This window comes from Camelus dromedarius, unplaced genomic scaffold, assembly GCF_036321535.1.
Source record: "Camelus dromedarius isolate mCamDro1 unplaced genomic scaffold, mCamDro1.pat HAP1_SCAFFOLD_114, whole genome shotgun sequence".
In the NCBI taxonomy this organism is placed as follows: domain Eukaryota; kingdom Metazoa; phylum Chordata; class Mammalia; order Artiodactyla; family Camelidae; genus Camelus; species Camelus dromedarius.
The window spans coordinates 4,954,923-4,981,612 of NW_026989787.1; the positions used below are offsets into that span (position 1 = coordinate 4,954,923).

The 26,690-nt window shown below is 35.8% G+C and overlaps 1 long non-coding RNA gene across 2 annotated transcripts in view; it reads right to left on the reverse strand.

Annotated features, from left to right (window-relative positions):
• Positions 1-26,690, reverse strand: part of LOC135320725 (uncharacterized) — a 58,460-nt gene that overhangs the window by 10,364 nt on the left and 21,406 nt on the right. Inside the window, exons 2-3 of one of the 2 annotated variants that reach the window (XR_010379994.1) lie at positions 10,656-10,794; positions 331-3,218 (exon numbers count right to left, since the gene is read on the reverse strand). This is a non-coding gene — a long non-coding RNA (uncharacterized LOC135320725). Of the gene's footprint in view, positions 1-330; positions 3,219-10,655; positions 12,044-26,690 lie in introns of those variants that run through there. The other variant, XR_010379995.1, reaches the window with a different exon arrangement.

Sequence of the window (26,690 nt, forward strand, 5' to 3'; positions counted from 1 at the left end):
TTGTATCTAATATGTGGCTTTTTGTGTATGACTCCTTTCACTTAGCATAATCAGAACTACATTCTTTTTATGGCCAAATAATATTGTATTCTATGGATGTACCATATTTTATTTACACAATTACTTGTTGATAGACTTTGGCTTGTTTCCATTTTGGGGCTATCATGAATACTGATGCTGTGAAAATTTGTGTACAAATTTTTGAATGTATTTTTAAAATTTTCTTGGGCATGACAGTGGAGTTGCTGGATCATATGATAATTCTTTCTTTAAATTTTTGAAGAACTAGCTGCCTTAAAAATTGGCTTCACCATTTTACATCTCCCCCGACTCCAAGCAATGTATGAATTTTCCAAATTCTTCACATTCTTTTCTGTTATTGCCTGTCTTTTTTTTTTTTTTAATGATAGCCATCCTGGTAGGTGTGAAGTGGTACCTCAAATTGTATTAACTTTCTTAGCATTTACAAACTAAGTGATATATGTGTAGATATGAAAGTAGATTCATAGGGACATAATTAGATACATGATAGAAAGAGGTATACAGGCATATCTCAAAGATATTGCATGTTCAATTCCAGACAACTACGATAAAGAACATATCACAGTAAAATGAGCCACATAATGTTTTTGGTTTCCAAGTGCATATAAAATTTATGTTATACTACAATGTAGTCTATTTAGCTTGCAATATTATTATATCTAAAAAAAAATACACATACCTCAATTAAAAATACTTTAAAAACTGTTAGCCATCATCTGAGCCTTCAGTGAGTCATAATTTTTTTACTTGTGAAGGGTCTTGCCTCGATGCTGACAGATCAGGCTAACAGTTGCTGAAAGTCGAGATGTCTGGCAATTTCTTAAAATAACAATAAATAATAATTTATAGCAAAATATTGATTGATTCCTCTTTCACTTGAACACTTAGAGGCCATTGTAGGGTTATCAACTCATCTAATTTAAATATTATTGTGTCTCAGGGAATAGTGAGGCCCAAGGAAAGAAAGAGAGATGGGGGAACAGTCAAGTCAATGGAGCAGTCAGAACACACACAGCATCTGTGAATCTGGTTTTCATCTCATGTGAGTGGGGTTCATGGCACTCTGAAACAATTACAATAGTAACATCAAAGATCACAGGTCACCATAACAAATATAATAATAATGAAAAAGTTTGAAATACTGGGAAAATTACCAAAGTGTGACAGAGAGATACAATGTGGAAAAATGGCAGTGATAGACTTGCCAGAGACCAGGTTGCCACAAACTTTCAATTTGTAAAGAAAAAACTCAGTATCTGCAAAGTACAGTTAAGTGAAGCACAATAAAATAAGATATACCTGCATATAGAAACTGCCAAACAAATTATGCAAATTCATGATTTTTTTTTCTGAGAAAAAGCATACTCACAAGGTCAGATACACTTTTGTGAGAGGAATGACCCTTTTGAAGTCACTGGCATTGACTGGTTTTTGAAGGATGAACACTATTCACACAGAGTGAGAAGAGAGAGAAAACTCTTCAAATAGAATATTTAAAGTAACATTTTGGGAAGGCAAAATGTACAGGGTATCATTGTGAAACATTGGGTAGATCTACTTTGCTTGAGCAGACAGTTTTACAAGAGAAGAAAATAAACCTGAAAAAATATATAACCATCACAACTAAAATAAGGCAACATAAATAATTAGAGTAATTACATACATTCAATATTTTGAAACAATGCAAGATGATGATAAGTTTAAGTGGCATCATGAGTGAAACATCATAATTAACATGATGTGCACTGAAATTTTCATAAGAGTTTCAGAAAGGGATAGTATTTGAATGGACATAGACACATCCCAGGTTGGTCCAATACAGAAGGAACTATTGAGAATTAGATAAGAGATGGGCAAAGCTGTGCCTGCTATTCATTTCTCCCCACAAGCCTTGTGCTGTACCATGATTTCCCACTGAATCTGGGCTTTCTGAGGACCCTAGAGCTAAGGTTGCTTCTGATCTCCATGTATTTCCATTCTTTTGAACCCAATTTGGCTACTAGTTACGTTATGTTTATATAAACGAAGTGTTTTATGTGAGGGTATTAATTAGCTATGTCAGCACTGGACTGCACCCTGCAGGTCTACAAGCCCTGTACTTGCCCAGCTTCAAGACCTGAGAAAGATCCCAGAGTCAGCAACAAAGATAATCAATAGTTTAATGATTAGGGTGATCTTACACATCTGAAGCAAAGTCCTGGAGCAACATCCTGCCATGTGTGGGAGCTGGAGGGCAGGACATGATGGCAGTCTTTGCTCCTGGTGGGGAAGAAGAGGTTACCAGTCATAGGGGAGTTGATGTCAGGTTGGCTCATTGGTTATGAGGCTAATCAGCACAGGGTCATGCCTCTCACCACCCCTTGGATAAGCATAGTGGTGAGTTCTGATCTAAATCTAGAACAGTCATTAGCTGGGGCCTGGGGTGAATATGAAGGAAGATCAGTCTTATGAGTTGTGTGTAGGTGAAGCAGGCACCAGTCAAGCAGGAGATGTATAGAGAGAAGCCATCTTGAGATGCCTGACCATACAGCCATCATCAGAGGTACATGTTATTTATTGACTGAAAATAAAGAATCACGGAGTAGTGACATCAGAATTCCCATACTCTCTTAAGGTTATAATTGCTTGTTCTCACTGTATGGGCAGAACCCTTGCCCCCAAGTTTCTGTTGAAACTCAGGTTTCAGGGAAGTGTCTTCCAGAATAATGTTCCTTGTATACAGGAGGTGGAACTGGAAATTAAGAGAATGGTTAGGATATCAGAAAACTAGACAAAATGATGACAAAGGGATGGATATCCATTCAGAGGAGAACATGAGAAAAGAGAGGGGAGAATGGCAATCTGATAGGGGACACTTAAAATAACCAACGTCAGAAAACAACCTTTGGGAGGACATTTTACTTTTCAACAGGAGGAGATCACCAAAAAGGAAATCATAAAGTTGGCTTGGAATGTGTGCCATTATCCTAAATAGTCTTAAGACGTGTGATGTGATATGTCGAGTTCTCTGGTGAGTGGAGTGATTAAGCTGTAATGACAGCTCCACAGGGCACAATGTCAGGAACCAGTCCCGATTGCTCTTCTGTTGAAGAGGGCAGTAGGGTGGAGGTGGTCTTCCATTTTCAAGTTCCTTCAATATGCTGGTCCTCAAGCCAGTGCATATGTATCTGGGGCAGCTGAAAAGAAGAAGGATGAAGAAGGGCATTGAAACCCTTTAAAATTGTACTCAAAGAACACGTGACACTTACTTTTATATGTGACTGACTACAATTTAGTCACTAAATCTAGCTACAAGTCATGCTGGGAAATGTTCCCAGATAAGTACAAGTATCATTTCTACCCAGGAAAGGAGCAGTGGACATTGAATGATAGATAACTGGCAGTCTGGCCCACATCTCCTTTAATAAAGAATCAGTGTAAATCCTCTTATAAACCTGTAGTTTTATGACTCTCAACCCTTGTCTCACAGAAAAGAAAAGTGAGTTTCAGAATCAAGAGTAGGCATTTGTGTCCTGCCTTCCTCTGCTCTAACGTCACTTGCTCTCTGTAAGTCAGCTGCTCATTCAGAGGAGAAATTATTTCTCAGATGCCAAAAGCAAAATTGATCTATTGTGAAAGAGTTGAAGTGTGTTCTAAAGAAACTTTAGACACTGCTCAGTCCTCGACACTGAAGGCCTTCAGGATGTTTTGTGATTGTTATAATTATTTTTGGTTCCTTTAAGTTTGTGCTTAGAGCATGGGACAGGTAGCTGTATTTCATTTTAAATATATTTGGATGATGCTATTCATTGAGTAAATGTTGGTCGGACTTAATGCATATCAAATCTGTGCTAGTCCTGATAATTCCTTTAGAAGAGAACAAAATATAGATAAAATTGTGATGTGTTACAGAACCCCAGACACTCATAGTACAATGAGAAGATGACAAGTATTTCAACAACCAGCATGAACAACTTTACCACACATACACATGCCACATATAGAATATGTTATGTTATACATGCTACAACATGTATGCTACATATTATATTATACTATAGTGTATTATACTATACACTTTACTGTAGAGGTGAGTAATACATTCTTCCCATTTTCCAGGAGATAAATCCTTAGTAATTTGCATTCAAAGGGAAAGTAGAAGAAGAAATGTTTCCACTTGTTTTGGGAAAGAGACAAGGTGTAAAGATACTCAATCAATAGGACAAATTATTTGAGGGTACTTCCTTTTTTTATGTGTTCCTCAATACATGTACTTTCTTGCAGAAGTGTACTTGAGCATTTTGATCACTAACATATACATATCATGAAGATGCTGGGTGAAGATAAGTGTTTCAATAGGAAACTCCGTAGCATACTCAACTGGAGAATTCTGCCACTGGCTAGAATGACAGATTCAGTGTAAATGTCTAAGCACAGCACTAAGACGATTTAAATTTCCCTTTTAGTATGTGAAACACTGAGGTCATGCTTCTTACATGCAGCATGCTTGTGGGGTAATTGGAGTAGGTGATCAGGGCAATCACACTACCTGTGGATGGCTGGAGGGGATGGTGGGCACAGAATGCTCTGGAATATGACACGATAGATTACTACTCCTCTTAAAATGTGTACCCCCCCAAAATAAGCTACTTTTTAGTATTATATATATAATAGTATTATAGATATATATAATATATCTCCTTAGATATTTAGTTTAATTCAATTAAACTTTTGGACAAATTGTGCAGTGTTATAGTCTGTCAGAAAACCTGATGTTACAGGTAAATAGAATACAAATTTAACACATTTTAATTCCCTGTGTAGAAAAAATAGAACACTTTAACATGAGAAAATTCACAATTTCAAAATTTTCATATCAATCTTTAAAGGCCACTATCTGCTTTTAGCTTGGGGAAGCAAACAATGAGGGCTTTTGTGATTGAAACAACGTGGTTTCCCATTTTCTCTGTGACATATTGTCATTACTCAAATCTAATTAATCAATCCATCTTATTAGTGTTTTCTGATATTAAAAAGGATATAAAATTACATTTTATTGAATTATAAGTGTGAGTAAAATAGCTATTAATATTTCCTGTGGGTTGATGTCCATGCACCAGAATGCAATTGTACTATTTTATTAAATTCAAAAATGTTTCTGTTTTTGCTGCCATTTGGTTTGCACATTCTGTGTCTTGAGTGATGTTCATAAAGATTTCTTAAGATTTGTTTCTGCCATTGCCACAATACAACACATTTTTATAGTAATACATTCCTTTCGTATTTTAAGACAAAAATATGTAGTATTTTGGAAATATGGTTATGTTTGTAACAATCCTTCCTATGCTCTGGCAATCAGAGGAAGTCAAATTCTGCATTTTCTAAATGTTTATAAAAGCTTTATAGCTACCACAAATAATTTTAATATGAGGGAACATAAGACAGAATAAAATGATGCTGACAATATAAAAAATAGTATACACATATAATATTTTGATAAAAAGTGCATTTAGACAACATAATAATATTTAATTTTCATAACATTCTGGTGCAGGAATGCTATTATCTACAATTGAAGAGAAGTGAGTCCGAGAGGTCAGTAAACATGTTCAAAGTTGCACAGTTTAGATTTCAGATTCAGAACCACACAGTGAATCTTGTGACTCCAAATCTCTTACTCGTTCTGCTAGACCATGTTACTTCCAGAAATAGATCCAGGCAGCCCAGATCTATCTCCACAGTTTACTTTCTCAAAAGAAATTTCAGGTAGGCCAAATTAAATAAAAAATTGAACATCTATTTTTTTTCTCATATTTAATTCAAGATCAAACTCCCTCTTCTATTTGTGTCTTTATATTTGACCTTCACTTCAAATCCAAGTGCCTTTTTAAATGAGTTTAAATTTATTGTCTCTAGTTTATCTTTTAAACTAAGTAAATAATTTTCAACATCAGCCTCTACTACCAATTGAAACTGGTTAGTAAAAATGACTTTCCTTGTGGTCATATTTATTAAATTTTGTTTTGATGGGGAGGTATTTATCTATCTATCTATCTATCTATCTATCTATCTATCTATCTATCTATCTATCTATCTATTTATTATTTGTTTGTTTGTTTGTTTAAATGAAGATATTGGGGATTGAACCCAGGATCCTGTGTATACTAAGCATGCACTCTACCACTGAGCTAGAATTTTGTTATAGAATGAACTGTGTCCCTGTATAATTTGTATGCTGAAGTCTAAAACTTGGCTGCCTCAGAATGTGACCTTATATGGAATAGAGCTGTTGAAGGTGTGATTAGTGAAGATGAAATCATGGTGGGCTAGTGTGGGTCTGTAACCTAATACGAACGGAGTCCCTGTGAAAAGGGAATATTAGAGCATGGATACACATGGACACAGGGAGAATGCCACGTGGAAATGAAGGTAGAGATCAGGGCAATGCTTCTTCACACCAAGGAACGCTAAGGACTGCCAGAAAAGCACCAGAAACTAGGGGAGAAACCCTAGAAGGAATCAGCCCCACTAACACCTAGATCTCAGACTTTTAGCATCCTAATCAATAAATCGCTGCTTAAGCCATCTAGTTTGTGGTATTATACAGGCCTCATCGGTTAATACATAGCCTTTTCTTTTCTTTATCAAATCCAGTATTCTTGTCAGGCTCTTTCATCTTTATTATGTCTCTAAAAAATTTGGATTTATCATCCCCTATACTGCCTAAAATGCTGGTCTTCTTAAGGATCGTCCTTTATATACAGTTTTGGAATAATATCAAAAGCTGTGGTTTAAACTAGTACTCATTTATATACCAAAATTGCATATGTCTTCTAAAATCAGGCACAGACTACCCAACATATCTAAAACTGAATTCAGTACACTTGGTGCATTTCCCTATCTTCTTATCTCTTCCCCACTCTCTATTGCTGTAAGTCACTCCTTTGACTCAGTTACTCCAGCAAGAATCTTGAATGAAGGTCAATCTATATTTGCCAACTTCATGTCCTACTTTTAAATAGTACATAAGCCCATCAATTCTATATCCTTAATAATTCTTGAATAAATCCACCTTTTTATAACCCTTTACATTCTTTCCTGGTCAACTTCAGTACTTTCCTAACTAGCCTTTCTGACTTCTGCCTTGTGTACTTCCCCCAACTCATTGCTGTTCTGTTTAAAGACCCATTCTGTTCTGTAAGATATAATACAGTGTATTGTGACTTTTTAATTTTATTTTTCATTTAACTCAGGAATAATTGACAAATAAATTGAAATTGTGATTCTTTTTTTTTATTTATTTATTTTTTATTTTTACCAGTGTTCAGCACAATTTTTCAGTTATTCATGGACATATACACACTCATTGTCACATTTTTTTCTCTGTGAGTTATCATAACATTTTGTGTATATTTCCCTGTGCTATACAGTGTTGTCTATTCTACAATTTTGAAATCCCAGTCTATCCCTTCCCACCCTCCACCCCCCTGGTAACCACAAGTCTGTATTCTCTGTCTGTGAGTCTATTTCTATCCTTTACTTACGCTTTGTTTTTGTTTGTTTGTTTGTTTTTGTTTAAAGCATTACTGAAGAGAAAGAAAGAGGCTGGAGAAATAACTCTCCCATACTTCAGACAATACTATAGAGCTACAGTCATCAAGACACATGGTATTGGTACCAAAACAGACATATAGACCAATGGAACAGAATAGAGAGCCCAGAAATGAACCCACAAACTTTTGGTCAACTCATCTTTGACAAAGGAGGCAAGAATATACATTGGAATAACGACAGTCTCTTCAGCAAATGGTGTTGGGAAAACTGGACAGCAGCATGTAAAACAATGAAGCTAGAACACTCCCTTACACTATATACAAAAATCAACTCAAAATGGATTAAAGACTTAAACATAAGACAAGATATAATAAACCTCCTAGAGGAAAACATAGGGAAAACATTATCTGACATACATTTAAAAAATTTTCTCCTAGAAGAAATAAAAGCAAGAATAAACAAATGGGACCTAATGAAACTTACAAGCTTCTGCACAGCAAAGGAAACCAAAAATAAAACAAGAAGAAAACCTATGGAATGGGAGAAAATTTTTGCAAGTGAAACCGACAAAGGCTTGATCTCCAGGATATATAAGCAGCTCATATGACTCAATAAGAAAAAAATAAACAACCCAATCCAAAAATGGGCAGAATACCTAGACAAGCAATTCTCGAAGGAAGACATACAAATGATCAATATGCACATGAAAAACTGCTCAATATCGGTAATTATCAGAGAAATGCAAATCAAAACTACAATGAGGTATCACCTCACACCAGTCAGAATGGCCGTCATTCAGAAATTGTGATTCTTAATACACATTAATGAGAATAACAGTTTTTAGATGCAGTTCATTTATGCAACACATCTTTCTATTTTTAGCATCTAGGTTTCTTTAACCTTAATGCATTTTGATTTCCATTCTTTGTAATGATGAAACATTGCAGATTTAAATAAATTTACATCAGTGTTTTTATTATCTGTTAAGTTTAAAACACCATAAACAAAGCCTCTTTTTTCCCTGTCTACTTCACCTTCAAACCTCCTGCCCCTCCCCGAAAACATGCATACACATACACACACACACACACACACACACACACACACACACACACACACACAGAGTCATCACTCTCTCTTTTTTTCTCAATTGTGTCAACAACATGCCATGGATATAGCAAACATATTTCTTGGTTGGTCTTTTTGTGAGTCTGAATGAGGTTCTTATGCATCTGTAAGTGATTGATTAAAAAGAAATTTTTGATTTCATAGAAAAAGTGGTAAAATGCTTTGGAAAGTCTTTCAAAATAGCATTTCTAAACTTGAAGTGGAATTTTGAAATTTTGGCATTTAACATTTTAAGTTTTATCCATTTATTAAGCAATTTAATGTGTTTTTGTCACCTGGCCTTTTCTGTCTTATTCATATATTTCCAGATGATACAAATTTCTTCCCCAAAGAAAGTTCATAATGGCAAGAATCTTAGTTATATTCTTGATTTTGTGTTCTGTAAGGTTTTATTGAACCATACAATTCTAATAGCATCTTTTTTCTTTTTTGGTGGAAATGGGAGAATAAAAAATCATTTGTATCAGTATAAGTCAAATACTACTTTCTTTCAATAATTAAATATTTTAAGTAAACTGACCTATTAACAGTTTAACTTTTTAATTTTTTCTTGTTCATTTCCCGCCATGAAAATCCCTAATTTTTAGCACAGTAAGCAAAATTTCCTTGGGTGACTAGATCTTAGAAATTGGAAAATGCATTTTCTCAGGCAATAAGGGCTTTATTATATCAACATATTTCTGCCATGTTTATAAAATCATTAAGCTGACACCTTTGGGAAGATTTTAATTAATTACAAAATGTCAATTAATTGATGGAGTAATATGAACAAAGGTAACATGGAACAGATTTAGCAGTATACGAAAGAGTTGGATATCTTCAGTCTATGCTTGATAGAAAGTTCTAATTTCCCTATCTTGAGAACAAAGGACACTGGACTTAGACATCTGTTTCCAATTTTGCTGTTAAGGAGATTTGGGCCCAGGTAGGTCACTTAACTGATGGACATCTCTTTTCTCATAAATGAAAGGACAGGATCAGAGTAGGTAATTTCTAAAATTCTTTCCAGCTCTAATATTTTATTTTTTTTGTCAAAATCTATCAGCCTTAGTGATACATGTTGTCAAAGACTAGAGATATAGAGAATGATGATGATGATAATGATGATTTTGATAATGTCTAATATTATTGAGTGTTATATGCCTGCATTTGATTCCCTAATTGTTCTAATAGGGGAATATTACTGCCTTCCATTTTATTAATGAGAAAATTGAGGAAAAGATAATTTAACTAATATGACCAATATCATAAAGCCCTATGCCAAAGTCAATTATTTCAAATATTAAGCTTTATGGAAAGAATATTATCAGTGTTCATCAGTATCCTTTCTGTGCACCAGCAAGACTACATTATTTATCCACTTGAAGATCATTAAGGTCATGTGATTAGCTTTGTCCAATGTCCATGAGTCAAATTTACATGTATAATTTTTTGCACAAAGCATGGAAAAACCAGCAATGGCTCTGCAGGTGCCTCTTTTTCTGAGATGCCCATCAGGAGGCAGTAAGCTCCATATGATGTTGCTTCAAGATGGTGGTACTTTCCTTGTATTCTGAATCACTGAGTTGCTGGTTGTGGGACAGTTCATCTTGCTTCTTATCTGGATACAGACTTTTCTAGAGTAAATTCTAAATCTTTGTTGTTTAATCCACTGAAATTTGGATTAAATCCACACACACACATATATGAGGACATTTAGCCTATATACAATTCAGGACATTTTCATCTTCAATGAAAGTTAAGGGCATGAAGCTTTGAAAGTTTTCCATGTTATCAATTATACCAGTATTTCCTGATATAATCAGCCACCTGGTAGTTAGCATTGGCTACCATGAAAACATTCTTAAGCATGAATCATTCTCTCCTGCTAGATTATCTCCTTTTTTCTCACTTCTATCTCTCTTGAAACCACTTATTCCTTGCTCCCAACTTCATTTTTAGGAAATACATACCTTAACAACTCCTCTTTTTTTTTTTTTTGGAAATATTCTTTCTTTCAAGATTGAGAAATAGTATGAAATATTTGATTTTCAATACTGACGTTTTATAGCAGTGTGATCTCATCGAAGTTATGTCTCAGTCAGATTCAATCTGAAAATGAAAACAAATATGAGTATTATGTGAAAAGGGGTTAGATATGTGATAGCACTTCCCCAAATTGTGTGTATTGCTGGGGTCATAAATTTCTAAAAGGGAGAATTGGAGGCTCATGGAAAAGACAATAACCAACCCTTTGAAGTAAAGCAGTTTGGGCTGCCCAAGTGGGTCTGCAAAGGAGACCTGGTGCAAAAGATTATGGAAAGCTGCTGTCTCCACATATCTGTTGGGTCTCAGTGGCTCTTGGTCAGCAAGATTTTCATTTGGGAAGATGATGTGGGTGTGGAGCCAAAGACAGCAAGAACTAGCTAGAATCCACATGTATCTCTTTGTTACTCGTACCTCTAAATTAACAGATTTCAGATGAGCTGCTTTATTTTCCCCTTCCAAAATTTGTAAAAAGAATTTCTTATTTGGGCCAGTTAACAAACTATCATACAGGATAGGGGATTCTTGTAAACTATACTAGCTTAGCCAAGATGACAGTATAAAAAAATTGCTGCAAGTCAATTAATTTTCCTGTCCTTTAATTTCTTTATTTCTAAAATGTTTGATTTTGCTTCAGCAACTCAGTGTCATAGTTGTTGGAATCACATGTGAATATACACTGAAAATTACAATAATGATAAAAATTATTGTTCTTTCAAAGTAATTGTGACAACATATTTTAAAATGATTTGCCTAAACACATCAATCTGTGAAAATAAATATTTCATACATTTTAAAAATAGAAGCCTCTTGAAACAGTGTGGGCTTAACTTGTCTTGTGTATATCTGCTTGTTCTATAGTCTATGATTGTAGATTTCAAATTTTTACTGTGCAGTATGCACAATTTACATAAAAAATTCAATAATCATCTGTTAACTAAATCCTTACTTGTGACTTATAAGATAATACATTAATAATTTAATGTTCCTGACACATACAGACAAAGAGGTGGATAGCTTACAAAATCTATTACATGGAATTCTGAAGTTCTTGTACTACCAAGAAAATTATAAATATAGATTTGAATTTTATGTAACTGCTGCTCTGATAAAATTAGTTGGAAGGAAATTCAGTGCTTTGAGTTTTTAATAGTTATGATTTTTAATACTTATTTACTTCAATTTTAGCTAATGAACAGTGGAGACCAACACACATTTAAGCTGGTAATTTCTACTTCTGGCCAGAAACACATAGGAACTGTGTATAAATAAATGCAAATGCCATTAATGTATAGATTTTTAAAGTTCTACTATATTTTTCTTGGAAATGAAGAGAACTTTCAAAATTATCTTTCTTAATTCTATCATTTGATAGATAAAAAAAGAAAATTACCCAGATAAAGTAAGAAAAATTATATAGATCATAAATAAACTTTTTGTATAAATTACTAAACTTTTCATGTGCCTGCTTTATTTTATTATTGCTTTTTGTAATACAACTGACTACTTACACCAACCACCAATTGGTATATATGTTACCAATTGTGCACATATTTCTATGATTCAGTCATACAAATGTTGATTATGGTTTGTTCCAAATTCATTTGGATTTGCAAACCTAATCATAACTAAAACAACTGAGGAATTAGAAACTCATTTTAAACAAAAATCAAAGGAGACCTTGCAAGATACTATCCCAATCAAACCTATGGCCCTATTGCAGAAAACAGATTTTAACAAATCTGGGCTAGGCCTTGTTATGTACATGGTATATAGACTGAGGTTCAAACCACAGTGCCTGATGTTGGGAGTATGTGGTCTTATTAAGATAGTGAAAGACATGTAGTCAGTAGTTACAGAGCAGTGCAAGTATTTGACAATGACTGTTTCATAGGAGAGGCAGTGAAGAATTCATTTCTGTGTTTTCATCAGAGACATAGAGTTCAAAACAATGACTTTGGTCCTAAACTTAGGAGATTTTATACTACAATAAATAGTAGTAAGGAGGATGTGTGGATACATTGTGTTGTGCATGTGGGGGCACACACACACATGCCTGTTGTGGGCAAAGGTATGTGTTATTGGCAGGGTTAGCTCGTTTAGCCAATACTAAAAACAAGGGGTGGGACATAGATCCCAAGAGACTTTGTGATTTTTACTATTAATAATTCTAAAGAAAAACACTGGCAAAATAAGTAAAAATTACAGTTTTTCTAGTTTTTAAATCCAAAATCTGTTTATTTTTTCAAGCTACTGTTATTCTTAGTGAAGGGGAATAACAGTTCCTGCCTTTTACAGTGAAGGAATAAAGAGTATTCATGATGTGACTTTTCATTAAAATATGAAATTTTCCATCCTAAGGTCCTCAAAAATGAGTTATTCTACCCTGATCAGAAATGGTCCTCTGGGCATTGGCTCATATGGGATAATTTAATGGAATTTCACATTCTGTAATTGAGACTATATGTTCATCTAATGATGCCAAGCATATTTTAAAAACCCCTCAATGCTGAAGTTTCAGTCTCCTGTCATGATTGTTCATACCTCTCAGTTGATTAGTAATTCTAAATGACAATGCAAATCAAAGTGAATTTTCATATTGTGTTTACACCATTAGTGAAAATCTAATTAAATATCTAATAATTAATGCAACTCCTCCCAGGAGAGTTAATACATTAGAGAATGTCAATGGGGAATATCCAGTGGGAATATTACCTTCATTGTTGTGTTTCATATTGTGAATTGAGTGAATTATAGTGTATATTATATTTTATATGCATATTTTTTAAAAACTGTGTGGGCAAGACAATCCAGTTCTTGGTACAGTAATGTAACTTTCTTTTAGTTGGACATTATTATATTGATGTCTTACACCAGGTCACCCAGTCAGCTTAGCCAGTAAACATTTAGAGAGTGCCTAATACGTGACCAGCACTGTGTTAAATGTTAGTGATATAGAAAGTGTTAATATAGAGACCTTTTTCTCAAAAGGATCTTTTCTTAAATTACTAACCATTATAATTAACTTAAGCTTCTAATTTTCAGTGGGGAACTTTTGAGTGGAATTCAGAGAAGTTTATGGTGTGTATTAGAATATCCTTTGGCATTCTATTTCCACATGAGGAGTATTTATCTTCTCCTACTTTTGGGCTTGAACTTGTAACTTGCTTTGGCCCGTAGGCTATCAGCAGATATGATGTGATGCAAGCCAAGGCTTGAAATGTGCTTATGCACTGGGCTTTCTATCTTGTACTCTACCTCTACCATGACGACATGCTAAGTAGACTGATTGGCCTCAAACAATTCAAAGGCACTTAAGATTAGATCTGAATTGAACCCATGTCCTGGAACTAAACCTAAGTGAGGGCATCAGAGTTCTCAGCAGAGCTGGCCCAGTGGGTCAGCAGTTTGAGGTAGAACCCCAGATGAACAATTAGTCAGTGCATAAGAATACTTAGCTTTATAAGCCTCTAAGCTTTGGGATGTTTTGTTGCAGACCCATAGCTGACAGACACAAATGAATCTGTGGTTTAAAGTGATTGCAATAACAGATCTGTTTCTCTTTTTAGATCTTGTATTTAAAAATATTTACAAGAGTATAAATATGTGTTCTCTGTTTTAAGGAAACAGAGGCTTCATCATTATTTAACTACAATTTAAGAACCAAGCAACAAAGGCAGAAACAGTGAAAACATCAATGGTATAAATGTAATAATATGAATGATTCTATTCTGCCAAATGTATCCATGACAATTTCTTAAGTGATCATCAAAGTATAGGCAAATTATTCTCCTCAGAAGGCCCTGTAAGCTCCCTGTGTAGTTAACCAGCTTACATAAACATGGAAGACAGTGATGGAGTTGCTTCTTGATTTAAAAAAAAAAAGTTGTGTCAGCGTGTTTCGGTAATTTTTTAAAGTTGTGTTTGTGTTTCATCTGAGTTGGCTCAAAAAATGACAAATAGGCAACATAAATATAAAAACTCAAGGCCACTAAGAGAAAGAAATATGTGCTAGACTTAAAGCCATTAATATGCAATTGTTAACTCCTTAAATAAAGCACACTCTTATTTTATATTATACACCTCTAGTCCTTAGAGCTATGTCTTTCATGATGTTGGTGTATCATGTATGAGCAATAAATAGTATTATGTGACTCAATGATCACACATAAATATATTACTAATGAAAAGTTAAATGTTTAGGGACCTTTGTATTGTTAGTCCTTGTATAAGTTACTAAATTTACTAAAACAACCTTTTCATGTACATATGTACATTAATAATAGAAAGTCATCTGGCATAAATTAACTGTATTTTCAGTGATTATAGTCACACCTCAAATCTCTGGAAGCAGTTATTTGGTACACTTTGACATGGACCTTTTAAAAACTAGATTAAATTATTAGTAGCTGTAAAATCTCTGACAAGAAAATGCTTCTTTCAGCACATTATATATAAATATAAAATTGAAAGAAGGACGTACCCTCCTGTGAGAAAAGCAAATGTAAATATACAGTTGTGTGGATTAGGTGAAGCAAGGCCCTAGCGTTCACTCTACATACTTTTATAGTGGGCGTTTTTTCACCGTGACTCTTTCACCTCAGGTTGACTAAATGTGACTTGTTCACAACTCAAAATTTAAATAGTTTGAGCTCATGTACGCCTTATGAAAAAAGCGAGATTCAGCATTGCATAGTTAACTCTTAAAGTGTAAACTGTCTCATATTTACTATCACACAAAATAACAGAACAAAAATAGGTAAATACAGTAGAAAAATATAAATCTGTAGGCAAAATTGACCTGTAAAAATAAATGGGATTATTCCAACAATGCAAATTAGTTTGCCTGTATACAATAAATTAATGTAGTATGGCACATTAATAGATTACAAAACTACAAGGGGAAAAGCAATTGATCATTTCAGAAGATGCAGAGAAAATACGTGATTAAAGTCCAATACTGGTCCTAATAAAAAGCTCTTAGAAAACAAGAAATGAAAGAACTTCTTTATTCTGACAAAGAATACCTGAAAAAAAAAAAAACAACAAAGTAAACTATTGTGATGAATACAAAAAAGGTAAAAATATTAACTTCAAAATTAGAAACAAGTTAACAATAACCTCTATGACCTCTTCCATTCATCATTGTAAGGGAGGTACTTAAGACCTTAGTAAGAAACAGAATCAAGTGTATTATTTACTAGAATCTGAATGAAGTAATCTAAACTGTTTATGTTAAAAAAAACCAAAAAGATAGTTATAAAAAGAGTAGTTTTCAGAGACTAAGTATCAGGTGTATTTCTAGGCCTAGAAACAAAATGTTAGAAATGCAATAAACACATACAATTTTAACCACAGAAAAATATGAAGAAAAGAAATTCACCAAATAAAAGTCTTGCATGCCATCCGAAAAAAAAAATATGACTGTGTGGAAATGCATTAAAGATACAAAAGTAACTGGATAAATATAGCTTCTTCATGAATATGGAAAGCCAATATTTTAACCATATAAAATCTTACCAAAGTGATTCAGATTTAATCTCTATGATTAAATTCTGGCAGAGGTTTGAATGGTACTCAACAAACTTACTCTAAAATTTATATGGAAAAAGACACAGCCAATAATAGTCAAGTTATTCTTGAAGAAAATTAGGTGAGTGTAAATTCCAGCCATAAATATTAGCCAGTAACACTTAGCAGAAAAGATAGAAAAACACACAAATGTGAAACTTTAAGTTTAAACTTTAAACTTTAAGTACAAGAGATGTGGTGTTGGGGCAAGGAATAGCGACTTTATTTGGAAAGCTGGCAGACCGAGAGGATGGCTGACTAATGTCTTGGAGAACCATCCAGATCCAGTCACAATACAGGCTTCTTTTATACAAAACAAAAACAAAAACAAAAACAAAAAACAAACAACAAAAACAAGGGAGGGTGTATGGTTGGTAGTTGCAAACTTCTTGCTGTAGAAATTCTTTGTTCTTACAGCTGTCCATGTGGGTCAGTTCATGGTGTCCCTGTAAACCTCCAACAAACAAGTGTTATTCTCTATTCTGCAGCTTCTTATCTTTATGTGAGTGCAGAGCTAGCAAGACTAAGCCTAGGAAACAGGGCACAGTGGTCAAAACTAAAGGAACAGATCTAATAAAGAGTCAGATTTGTTCTCCTCTATTACATTAACTTCAGAAAATTATAATATCCTTATAAATTAAAGGTGTACACACACTAACTCCAGCAATTTTTTTCCTAAGTTACCTTCAACCTTCTGCATGTGTTCTGTGTTCACCAAGATAAATATACAAGTACGTTCATAACATCATTGCTTATAGTAATCAAACATTGTAAATAACTCAAATATCCACTTTTTGGAAAATGGATTAATGGAGTAATTTCTAAGTTGCATTCTAAAAATTTAAGTTTTATAAAAACTAATAATTCTAAATATAAAAATTGTAGTAAAGTGAATGTTTCGGGGGAAATTGAACAAAAATATAACATTTAATAAATATAAATGGCAACTTAAACTAAATGATATCATTTTATTGATATATATGTGTGTTCAAGAAATTATAAAGAAAAGCAGGAGAATGCATTTTAAAATCTCAGGATACCTCCATAGTGAAGAAAGAGAGGTAAATAGGATAAAAATAAAAGCACATTAGGGGCTTTAATAATAAAGTACATGCTTTAGTTAATTTCAAAAAGAAGGTTCATAAATTTCAGTTAGCCAGACAATTATCCACTTTTGTTGTTTAAATTTTATCTTATTTATTTTTGTGAAAATAGTACAACTTTAGCCTTATGAAATTTGTGGACACTTCCTTTCTGACTTACTACATAGTTACTTTTTGTCATTTTTATATGTACCTTTAAAAATATATATTCTGTGAGGTGTACAAATTGTTAGACAAAAGTTGGAAACTCTATAAGAAAATCCTCTCTATAATTTTTTTGTCTAATTAATCTAGAAAGTTTCAAGGGATTTGTTTGTTTTTATTACTGTAAATCCTCTCACTTTAATTTTGAGTTTCTCAATATCCCGACATTCTTTTTTATCAGTCTACCCTATATCTACATATATGAGAGGACCAAGACCCTGATGCCACAATCATTCTTCCCAGAGGAAGCCCATGTCCTGGGATCTATAGGACCCAGCAGCATATATAAATATATATTTATCTACACTGGCACATTATAATCACTCATAATTACCTTTGGACTCACTTTTGGTGTTGAATACTCTATATGTCTGGACAAGTGTACAACGGTATTTATCCATTATTACAGTACCACACACAATTGTTTCACTGCCCTAAAAATCCTCTGTGCTTTACCTAATCAATCTTCCCTTTCTCATAACACTTAGCAATTTTTCATCTTTTTATTATCTCCATAGTATTGTTTTTTCCAGAATATCATGAGGTTGGAACCATATAATACATAGCCTTTGTAGATTGGCTTCTTTCACTTATCATTATACATTTAAGGATCTATATTATCTTTCTATGGCTTAATAGCTCATTTCTTTTCAGCACTGAATAATAATCCATTGTCTGATTGTACTATGGTTTATCCATTCTCCTACTGAAGGATATTTTTGTTGCTTCCATGTTTTGATAATTACAAACAAACCTGATGTAAATATCCTTGTGTAGGTTTTCATGTGGACATAGTTTTCAGCTCCTTTATGTAAACTGCAAAGAGTTGACTTGAAGGATTTTATGGTAAGAGCACATTTAGTTCTGTAAGAAACTGCCAAACTATCTTCCAAACTGTTTTAATCATTTTGTATTTCCATCAGCAATAAATAAGAGTTCCTGTTGCTCTACATCTTGGCAGGATGTTTGGTGTTGTCAGTGTTCTAGATTTGGTTAGTCTAATAGGTATGTAGTAGTAACTTCTTGTTTTAATTTGTAGTTTCCTAATGACATATAATGCTGAACATATTTTCATATGTTTGCTTGCTATCTGTTATCTTCTTTGGTGAGGTGTCTGCTCAGGTAAATTGCTCATTTTTTAAATCAGGTTGTTTAATGTTCTATTGTTGAGCTTTTTAGAATTCTTTGTATATTTTGGCTAATAGTCTTTTATCAGATATATTTTTTGCAAATACATCCTCCCAATCTGTGGCATGTCTTATCATCCTTTTGACAATGTCTTTTGCAAAGAAAACAAATTGTGATTTTTTTAAAAGTTCAGCTTTGAAATTATTCCTTTCGTTGATCATGCCTTTGGTGCTTTATCAAAAAGAAAAGTGAACAAAGTCAAAATATGGACTAGATAATCCTTTAAATAACAGAACCAAATTTCCAAAATACCATAATGTACCTATAATATAAAAACCAGTTAAAATGACTAGTTTCTTGATATAAAGTAGAAAATACATAAAAATATATAATTAGAAAAAATTTAACTACAGAATAATAACTATCAGGAAAAAACAACAAACAGGTTGTTTTTTATATAATATTGGCAAAACTGGATTAAAGAAGACAGCTTCTTGAAATTTATGTTTTGTAGAAAAGTCATCCTGAATTTTATATTCTAGAAATAGCCAAAATATTATACAAGTATGAAATAAATGAAGTTATCTTCAGTGATATAAAGAATGAGGGGTTTAATGCCTGAAAAACACATCTGAAGGAAAAACAAAAGAAAGTCACACAAAAAAATGAAAATAAATGAACAGTTTTATGTGGAAAACAAAATAGACAGTCATAAATAAATTAGTCAATAATACATATGGATAAGCCTAAATTGAGTCAATTTTCCTATTAAAAGACATTAAAATGCATAGATTCTCAGATATTTGGGGGGAATCTCTATGATATTTGCAAGAGGAACACTTAAACATGCTACAAAAATTATTGAAAATAAAATATGGAAAAAGAAACACCAGAAAGAAATACCTATTACTATAAAAAGTAGTTATATCAGTTTTAGATTTAAGCAACATAAAAGAGCAAGGGTAAATATATTGGAAATGTCATGTTTTATTTCTCAGTTTGGGTGGTAGAGTAATGGATATATATTTTATAATCATAACCTGTATGTATCAAATGTTTCATAATTTAGAAATGCAAATAAAAAATATAATCAAATCTTACTGTAATGTAACAAATGATTAAACATTTTTTTGCATGTAATTCCTGGGTATTAGTTATGTGTGTGTATGTTATATATATGAATGTTTTTGTCCTAGAATCAAATTATGCACACAATTTTGCTCTATGAACATTAGACATTCTATATTGAGAATCCCTTATGGTTTTAAAAGACTTTAAATATAATTAATAACAAAGTAAATTTTTATTTGTGAAAACCATAAGAAATATAATTACTCAGCTTTACTGATGCTGTTTCATTGTTTTTAATGCTTCACACTGGCATTTTTCTATTAAAATAACCATTCTAATATCTCTTTATTTATGCATTTGAAACGACTTTAACTTTGTAATTAAATTCTCAAAAATCTTTAGTGAATAATATAGGTTATGAAATTTAGAGACAGAAAAAATATTACTCACAAGCCCATAATTAACTAAATTTAATCTTTGATATAGAGACTTCCAGAACGGAATCATTAAAAATATACTCAACATTGTAATCATAAATTTTGCACAGAAATTTTAAAATGTTTTACATATCCAAGAAGTCATTAACTCTGTTTTCCTTTTCTTCTTTTTCCCCACTACTTATACCTGATATGGATCAGTCTTGAAGGGATCATCAAGAGGACATGACTGCTGGAATGTGTTTCACTTGCCTTCTCTGAAGAAGCCCCACCAAGTACTCAGCCTTGTGACAGTAATGTGCTTGTTGCCAAGACTACCTGGACAGTATTTTAAGGCTTTTATATAAACTTTTAAGATTCTGGTGGGGTTGCGAGGAGACTCTTGTGGCTGCTCAAGACAAGTCTCATAAGTAAGTTATCTTGCTGAAAAGACCTGCCACCCACTAAACTGCAGTGCTCTGCTTCTTCCTATGGTCTCTCCTTCCCCTCTGTGTTGGACCAGTTCGTGGATCATCAAGCAGACTGGGCTGAAGTACATCCTCCAGCAATTCTCTCTGTGAAGATGTCTGGGTGTAAATTTTTTGGCATCCTTTTTATTTCTAGAAGTATATTTGGTTATCACTCTCACAACTGCTAATTTGTCCAGATGCATAGTTTTAAGCTTAGAGTGATTTATCTTCCATTCATCATGATGAAAATGTCTCTCCTTACACAGATTCATTATCACGGTGGCCCAGTTTTTTTTTTTTATTTCAATTCGAAATTATATAGGCAGAGGTATCTTTTCATCAATTGTGACATCAATGTTTTGAACAATTTTAATATACATGCTGTTTACTGAAATAAAATTGTATAACGTAAGAGTTGTGGGTTAAGTTTTATTTGGGGCTAAATGAGGACTATAATCTAGGAGACAGCACCTCAGGTGGCTCTGAGGAACTTTTCTGAAGAGGCAGGGGGAAACTCAGTATTATATATGTAATTTTAGTGAAGGGGAGTATGTGCAGTCAAACACACATTGAGTTCTTTTGCCAGTTATGAGGAGCAGACATCACTGTTAATGAATTTAGTGCTCTTCTAGATATAAGGAGATGCAAGAATTGGGGCTCATAAAATTTTCTCCTGAAAACATCTATCTGAATCTCTATTTTGTCAGTTTTCCCACAGCACAAAGTGCCCCATTCCTAATCTCCACCGTGAACTTTCAGGGAGTGTTGGAGGTCAGCGGCTACAGTGGCTCGTGATTGGTTACAGTACCAAGCAGAGGTAGATGGCAAATGGTATAAATGATTATTCTACTTAACATTTTTATTTGAATTATTTTTGATTACTTTTTTCTCCATTATAATTTTATATTTTACTTGAAAATATAAAGACTTATGATTGATAAAAATTCACTGTTAAATCTTTTATTTGTAAATATTAGAAAAGAAAGTTATTTTTGCTATCTCAACTTTTTTATACATTTTCTTTTAATTGTATCTGTGTTATTAACCATATAATAATCAATAATGCAAATTGATATAAAGTAACATGCATTTACAAAATCAAACAAGTTAGACTGAAATATCATTTTAAGAATTATTTTTATTTATTGGCATTTATTTTGAAATATTTTCAAAATAGACGTGATCCTCACTTTGTCTACCTGTAGATTCAATACCCTTTAACATAGCATTTATATAATCTTGTCTTACTTCTTACATTTTAAAAAATGTATCCTTTTCTTAGTACTTACTATTATTTTTTTAGGATAAATATATAGTTACCATTCCTTCTGATTCTTTGAATGTCTTAGTATTACTTTGGCTTAACTACAAACATAACAACCTTAGTGGTAACACAATTATAGAATTATAATATTTTCCTCAAAGCTTTATAGCTATTTCCATAATATATTGTGGCTAGTCAGTCTTTAATAGAAGAAGACAAGGCTATTCTTTGTTTTCTCTAGAGAAGTAATTTTGTTTATATTTTTTACTGGTCCACTTTTAAATTTAACAGTTTGAAATAGATATAGATAAATAACTATTTTGCATTATAATTAAGCTTTAAACATGGTATATTCTTTTACTTATGTTGATATGCCTATTTCCCTGCCCTGGGAACAGATCTGGGTATCCAACAGTTTGGCACATTTTCTTGGTTGTTCTCTGATTGCTAAGAGTCAGGTCATACCCATACTTTAGCAACTGCACTGGATGACTGAATTTCTAATGTTATTTCCTTCTTTTGAGCTGCAGTTTCATTAAATTTATGTATTATTTATTGTAGAAGCAAATAAAAGCTTATATTTATAGGTAAATGGCATAAGTTTTAGTGGAATGTGGAGGTCACAATACACATGTTTAGTTGATATAGATCTTTACTCTAAATAATGATGAAATTTTTTGATGTTAAATTGCCTTCCTGCTTTCCTTCCCTCTTCTTTTCTTTCTTTTTGATTGGTATTTTTTGCTCTAAAGTTTATTTTTTTGGCAAAATCTTATTTGAATTGATACAGAGATGAAGGATACACACACACACATAAATATCTATATAAACTCTACTAAATAAATAATCATAAAATCCCTGTTTCTCAAATCAATTCAAAATATTTTAAGAATGCTGCTTTCCTTGAATTAAACTTAATTCTTCTCCTCACTTATTTATTAAGCAGCATTCCTTTGTCATGCAGTGACTATAGTCTTGTTCTTCCTGTAAGTAATTGTGTTTTATAAATTTGTAAGCAACCAGAGTGATTTCAGAATTTGTTAAAGATTTACAAAAAATTGACATGATCTTAACCACATGCTGCTATTGCCAATATGCCCTTTAGAGTGATATTTTTACTAAAAGCAATGTCTGACTCCTTCACATTCCTACAATAATGGCCTTATTATTATACTACAAAAGATGACATCTTCAAACAAAAAATGTCTAACTCTATAACAATATTCCATGAATTCACTTATTACACAATATTAACAAACTGCTTAAAGAATGAATCAAAACCATATAAGATATTATTTCTCATGTATTGGAAAAAAATTATACGATGAAGTAAATTAAATCTAGTAGTGTGAAAACATTCTAAGCCTTTCTAATGATAAAAACTTTAAACATAAAATATTCTACTTCAAAAATGCTTTCAGAGATGTTATAAATGGTGAGAGGATGTATATATCATATATAGTTTTCTGTTTATGAATTTGATTATATTATAGCAATGGAACAGTGTAATATTAAATTTTAAAAAATGCATATCAATTGAAGATATAAATTAACCTCAAATTTGGGTTGTAAATAATTTTATATTTAGCTTTCAGTTTTCTTTATGTGTTTTTATATAATTTCAGGAAAATAATTATCATATATAAATGTACACATCTGAGTCTTTATCTAATATGTCTCAATCTCAAGAGTTCTAAAACCCCTCAATTTCCTTCTTTCCTTCCTTCCTCTTTCCTTCTTTCCTTTCTTCTTTTCTCCCTTCTTTCCTATTCCTTTATTGGTAATTTGGGGTATAAAAGTTAATTGTTGGCAATATTTTATCAGAACTTTTAATGTGAATGAAGGATGAGAGATATATACATATATACACACACACATATAGTGATGATCCAACTTGGAATAAATATTCCCATATTTCTATGAAAAATTATGAATGCATTTAACTATAGTATGTTATTCCTTAACATTTTTCATAATATACAGTATATGTACTTACAACTTTATGCTGTGAACTTAATTGTTTAATATCTACCTTCATGCATGGAAGAGTTTTTATGTTATTATAACGTATACTTTAATAATGTGATAAAGGAGAATGACATGGTGTTAAGAAATTATGTTAATGTAATGGGCTTTATGAATTCACAAATTAGCTGAGCACTGAGAGTGATTGGAATTAGATAGGCAAATCTCTTGAGGGGAGTAGGGCATTGATGTGTAAAAGATTATTTCTGAGAGTGAGAATAGCATGTGTATGGCCCTGTAGCATGAGGGAACATAGTAAGTACGAGGATTGTAAGACGTATATCTATGGTAATGATCATGAAGGTGAACAAGGAGTGATTTGAGGCAACTAACAAGGGTAAGGCCAAATATATAACAGTCAGCATATTACAGCAGGCTGTCCGGCGAGCCGGCCCTCCGCCCGCGCCGCGGGGTGGGCTAGCGCCCCGCGGGGGTCTCGGGCTCCCAGCCCACTGCCCCGCCTCCCCGCCACCCGCTAGGCGTCGTCCGGGGACGCCCCTTGCCGAGAGAGACCCTCAATCACAAGTCACCCCGCCCTCCCCACCCTCCTCGCCGTGCCACGCAACCCCGCCCCCGAACCGCCCTCCCGATCTCCCTGCAGTACCCCTCGCCCCTCGCCGGGAAGAAGTGACTCCAGCAGCCGTGGCGGCTCTTTGGGCCCAAGGGGCGGGCGCGGCAGCCGTTGGCGGAGGCCGCTGCCTCCGGCTGTCAATCCCGCGGCCCGGCCCCGCCCCACCGGCGGAGCGTGGCAGGACGCAGGGCCGCGGGGGCTGTCGGGACGGCTCCAAGATGGCCGCGCGCTTGGGGTCCGCACCTGCTGGCGGCCTCGAGCCCCGTTAACTGCCACCGCTGCTGACTGGAGCCGCCAGTCGGCCTGGCGACTCCGTGGGCTGTCCCCGCGGGGCGGGAGGCCGCCATGGCGACCCTGGAAAAGCTGGCGAAGGCGTTCGAGTCCCTCAAGTCCTTCCAGCGGCCGCCGCCTCAGCCCCCTCAGCCGGCACCGCCGCCGCCGCCGCTTCAGCCCCCTCAGCCGGTACCGCCGCCGCCTCAGCCCACTCAGCCGGCACCTCAGCCGCCGCCGCTTCAGCCCCCTCAGCCGGTACCGCAGCCACCGCCGCCTCAGCCGGTACCGCCGCGGCCTCAGCCTCCTCATCCGGCACCGCAGCCGCCGCCTCAGCCGGTGCTGCCGCCGCTTCAGCCCCCTCAGCCAGCACCGCAGCCGCCGCCGCCGCCTCAGCCCCCTCAGCCGGCACCGCAGCCGCCGCCGCCTCAGCCGGTACCGCCGCCGCTGCAGCCCCCTCAGCCGGCACCGCAGCCGCCGCCGCCTCAGCCCCCTCAGCCGGCACCGCAGCCGCCGCCGCCTCAGCCGGCACCGCAGCCTCAACCGCCGCCGCCGCCGCCTCAGCCTGTACCGCCGCCGCCTGAGCCCCCTCAGCCGGCACCGCAGCCGCCGCCGCTTCAGCCCCCTCAGCCAGCACCGCAGCCGCCGTCGCCTCAGCCGGCACCGCAGCCGCCGCCGCCTGAGCCCCCTCAGCCGGCACCGCAGCCTCCACCGCCTGAGCCCCCTCAGCCGGCACCGCAGCCGCCACCGCTTAAGCCCCCTCAGCCGGCACCGCAGCCTCCACCGCAGCCGCCGCCGCTTAAGCCCCCTCAGCCAGCACCGCAGCCTCAACCGCCGCCGCCGCCGCCGCCGCCTCAGCCGGTACCGCCGCCGCCTCAGTCCCCTCTGCCAGCACCGCAGCCGCCGCCGCTTCAGCCCCCTCAGCCGGCACCGCAGCCGCCGCCGCCTCAGCCCCCTCAGCCGGTACCGCCGCCGCCGCCGCCGCCGCCTCAGCCGGCACCGCAGATTCAACCGCCACCGCCGCCCGTCCACCGTGGGTCAGGAGCCGCTGCACAGACGGTGAGTCCCTGCGGGCCCCTCCCCAGCCCTGCGCGGGTCTCCGTCCCTCCCTCGGCCTCCCCTGAAGGCCCCGAGGTGGTCCGGGCCCCAGGCCTCTGCTTTCCCGGGTGCGAAACTCGGGAAGGAACGGGGCTGTGTTGTGATCCGAGGCCGCGCGTCCCGTTCGGCTTCTTCTGGGCCACTCCCACCCCTCTCCTCCTCCGGGCCAGGTGTAACATTTTGTCTTCCCTTTTCAACTGAGGGTTTAAAACAGTGTTTCAGATAACTGTCAAAACGCTATGCATGCAAAACCCTAGGTTAACTTAAGGGAAGGAGTAGGAGAGAAGAGGGGAAGGAGCGAAGTTCACTGGTCACTTCTGTGGGGGTGGGTTAGATGGTCACAGGGGTGAACGCTTAACTGCTACATGGCCCCGTGCGCTTACCAGCATAGTCGTTACTGTTACTAACCCCGGACAGCACTGGTGTTAAGGAGGCATGACCACGGACCGTGTGCTCATTGAGCTTAATTTTACACAAACTAAGATTTCCACAGAATCAAGACAGGCAGTAAACGCCAGCTGCAGAGGACAGCTTGTGCAGGGTTGGGGAACAGCATGGCATGATCAGAACTTTAGTTTGACTGGCTTGAAATGTAGAGGGAAAGGGAAACTTCACACTGATGAATCAGAGAGGAGATAGCTGTTTTTATTAAACTAAAATGGTTAAATGAGCCTTGTTGGTTAATGATTTGCCTTAGCAATGTGAATTTGGATTCTGCAAGTATTGTATAAGTTCTGTAAGAAGCTTGTTTTAAAATTTCAAAACTCTTAA